Genomic DNA, 4259 nt, shown 5'->3' on the forward strand with positions numbered 1-4259 from the left:
GTGTATCGATTCCTGGCACCCGTGTCTGAGGAAAAAGCTAAGTTTTGTGAAACTTAACACTGCAATGTGTATGTGTTTTTTTTTAATATTGTTGTAACCGAGTTCTCCATGCCTTGTGAGGACCTTGTGGGTTGTAAGGACATCTTTGGTGTGTGTGTGTGTGTGTGTGTGTGTTCACTGCCTTGTGAGGACCTTATAGGGTTATAAGGTTGTAGGACATTTGTTTAGCTTGTTCATCCAAGCATTTCTTTGCATGTCAATGCTCATTCTTGGAAATAGGATGGCAGCACCTTCCAAAAGTAAACAAATCCATCTGCTACTATCATTGTTTTTCTCTCTACATGCTCCTGAGTTTCAAACTATTCTCTTGTGTTCAGCTACTGAACTCTATCCAGTGTCCGGCTAGCCTGCCCAGGCAGGAGCAGCAGGACTCCTGTCATCTTTAATTCACATGGCCCTGCTGTTTGTCTTTGTCTCTGGTCTTTTTGCTGGAGTGGGCCAAAATTCCCTTGTCCACTCATTATTCATCCTGCTTCTCTGCCGGCCGTGGTTTGGGTTAAGAGTGTGAAAGAGGAGATAAAATAAGTGGAAGCTGGAGGATGAAGACAAATAGAGGATATGTCTGAGACAGGGAGAGATGGAGAGATGGAGTGAAAGAATATACTTTGGAGAGAGAATTAAAAAAAATGGGGAAGCATGCAAGTGAGTTCTCTTGGAAAGAAAGGCAAGAGACAAACAGTGTTTCATTTTCCCCTCCTCCTGCTCTCATCTGTCTGTCTACTATGTAATGTGTTTTTGGCTGTCCTCAGTTGATCCCCTCTATCAAACAGTATATCACCATGAACTAAATGCTTTGGGAGGGGCCTTTATCTTACAGCTCAGTTTCAAGCTCACTGATAATAACCACTCCATCATTCCTCCATCCCCTGCTATGGGTGCGCAGCTCTACACTGTATAAGTGCTCTGCTCTTTATATAAAACTATATTATTCAGGAGCCACTATTATTCCTTCAGGGTGTGTACAGTTGCAACATTTTGACAGGAAGCACAACCTCCCCTGATGTGTTTCAGAAATGCAAATGGGTGTGGGATGTTTTTGGGGAAACTCATGTGTTGTGGAAAATATCTTTGGAACTATGGTCATCTTGGTTACTGATGCCATACAAAGTTGAAGAAAGGTGTACATGTGCAGCCATGCAGTGAGCTGGGAGCTGAAATTCTGAGAGGCTAGTGCTGTATTCACCATTTCAATGCCAACCTAGACTGAACTATTTTCTTTCTGGTCATGGCACATGTACTGTATGTCTCCTTACTTAGGGCCAGACAGAGCACATTCGGTGCATTATGCAAGCTTCCCCTGGTGCCCAACGTTGCTGAAGCTACTGTAACTGGTTGAGTGGCACTGATCCACAGAGCAATACACAGGTTTCAGGTAGACTCTGATGAACACTTTCAGGGTGCAATTTTGGGTAGTGCCCAGACTGGGGTCCCTAGCAAAAGGAGGAATATAATATTTTAACTTTAATTTTTAAATATGGTTGGCTATTTTTATTGATTGCAACTTATAGTGATCCCAGTTTAATCAATTGGCTATAAAGACTTTATAATCTTGAAACCTAAAAGTAAAAAGAGTACTCAGAGGATATTACTTAAGACAAAATCCTCTCAAACTGGGGTTCTATAGTCTAATGTGAATTTATTGTGGTAGTCCTCGACATGAAAAGGTTTGGGAACCTCTGCCTTATAGGCGACCACCTATGTTGCTTCTAGAAAGCACCACACCTTCTTTACTCAGCATCGCACTTTGCAGTGGGCATATCCAGTAGTTCTGAATTTCTACTGTGATTATGGTCCTAACCCAGCACTGACCCACTAATCTCTGACAGGATAGCAACAGTGTTTAGACTAAAAAGAACAGGGTGTATGCAGTTTAGAACTCTCTCTGGAAAGCAGCGGGTCTCAGCACACATTGATAACCAAGCGTTTACATCTTGATGCTGTTCAAATGTCAAACATCCACCAAAGACACTGACTTCCTTTACACACATATCTGAGCTCAACTTTCCAGCAAAGCAGTAACTTTCTCTGCATTTCTTTTCATTCATACCGCATATACATCAAAGTGTTTTACTCTCAGAGAGTGTCGCTCAGATTCATGTCTTTAATATTCTCGCCGGGTGATGGAGTATTTTCAGACAGCCTCATCAGATTTGCTCTCCTTTTCCTAATTCAGCCATACTCTGGCCTGGGGAGTAATTGAAGTGGCCGTTTTATGTCCTTAATGCCATAAATTGGAGTGGGATTTGCTGTTCAATAATTACGTCCCAGGGCATCAATCACAAATATCTGGAGAGAGGGGGGACAGAGAGAGTGACGGAGAGAGGGGGAGACAGCAGAGTAGCAGACTGCATGACTTAAGCTTCAGACTGAGTTTGGACACATTTTCTCATCGACTATCCACTTGCTCTCAAGCAGAGACTTGTCAATAATCTTATTGAACCATCAAACCTGTCTGGGCAAGTGATTATAGAGAGGTGATTTCTTATTCTATTAAGAGACAAAAAAAAAGAAAGAGAGAGACAGAGATAATGTGTCTTGTGACGTCTGAAGGGAAGATAAGATAATTCTTTATATTAGAGGGGAGGAAGGAAATAGAGGAGACTGGGTCGTGGGGAAGGAGTGGAAGAAAATGAGAGAACAGAGGAAGAGGGGAGGATGTAAACACTAAACCAGCCATGAAGCCTCCTCTCTCTCTCTCCCTCTCTTCTTTCTCTCCCTCTTTCTTTCCAGAGGAGCTACTCGAATTTAAAGACTGTCTGAAACACAGCGATATCACCTGGGTGCACAGGGGACACACATAAACAGAGCGGGCACAAGCGTATGCACACACATCCTCCCAAGACATGCACGCACATTCGTGGCTTACTTTTGTACGAGGTGACATTTAAAAAAAAAACACAATGAATAATGGATCTATTGGCAGGAAATTGAATATATATTCATATGTATGTTTCCATTAATGTATAATGACCTGAAAATAAGAATCATTGTTTTCGTTACCTTAGGATGAGCAGTTTGTTTTTCACTGACATACCAAACACTGCCTCTATAGGGGCTTTTGTGTTTTTTGCAAGTTTCACAGCCACCATAGTCCATTAGATGCAGCTAAATCTTACACACTGGTTCTTTCATGTACCAATATGCAATCAAAAATTAATTTCAAGACATGACGTAGCCTGTTCTGTGGGCATGGGAAAAAATAGATTTACATTTGGTCTATTCGGAAGAACAGACAAAACAAAAATAAAATTGAGCATTGTTACAGAGAGATCACAAGTGAATGTGTTTTTTCTGATCTGAATGAATGAGTAAAGGCTCAGCAAAGGATTTTACTTCATCATGAAGACAAAAGTCTAATTCTGTAATCTTGACAAGCTGCAAAAAAAGCCTTTGTTGTGGTCACAAAATCATCTTTTCACGATCACTGGAAAACAAGGTTTGTTTTGTCGGTATCAAACAAAGCACGAGAAACTGCATGCATGTCATCAGCGGCTGTTTATACTACATGAACATTGGGAAAGTTAAAAGTGATTTGTGAAAGTGACCGCAGAGGCTAAAGAGGATTTTCAGAGATAGATTACCTGCAGTGTAGCATTCTACATTTTACATTACAAACCCTAATGTCATTAAGATACAGTCAGTTCATGTTATAGTGTGTAATCACATTGAATCTGTTAAAAGACCTTCCACTCTCGTCATGTTTAACAGAGCTGCAGTGATGGAGTATGAATGTTATAGCCTGGAGCAATAACCTGGAACCAATCACTGTCAGGAATAGAGTGTAATTTACATGCAACACTAAAGGTTATTCATTAATACAATGATCACGAAGCTTCCTCTGAGAAAGGTAACCCAAATTTTCCAGGGTTTTCGACTGGTAAGGATGATCATTTTTGAGCTTGCAGCCTGAACTTGTTAGGCCCCATATTAGGTCACTTACAGAACATATTTAGCTGTTTAAAAAGGTCCATTGTGTATAACATTCCGGAGGATCTATTGGCAGAAATGTAATATAATATTCATAGGTATGTTTTCATTTGTGTATGGTCACCTGAATACTGAAGGAATCTACTTCCATGGAGTCCGCCATATTGAACTACCATGTTTCTACAGCAGCCCATAATGGACAGACCAAACACTGGCTGTAGATAGGGCCTTAAACAAATTTCATAGCCACTGTAGTTTCTCCTACACACACA

General features: G+C 40.9%; 1 protein-coding gene across 1 annotated transcript in view; it reads left to right on the forward strand.

Annotated features, from left to right (window-relative positions):
* The window catches only part of kcng4a (potassium voltage-gated channel, subfamily G, member 4a), a 23896-nt gene that overhangs the window by 5399 nt on the left and 14238 nt on the right, over nt 1-4259 (forward strand). The window lies entirely within an intron of this gene.

This window comes from Morone saxatilis, unplaced genomic scaffold (assembly GCF_004916995.1).
Source record: "Morone saxatilis isolate NCDOM2014 unplaced genomic scaffold, NCSU_SB_2.0 Contig2, whole genome shotgun sequence".
NCBI lineage: Eukaryota > Metazoa > Chordata > Actinopteri > Moronidae > Morone > Morone saxatilis.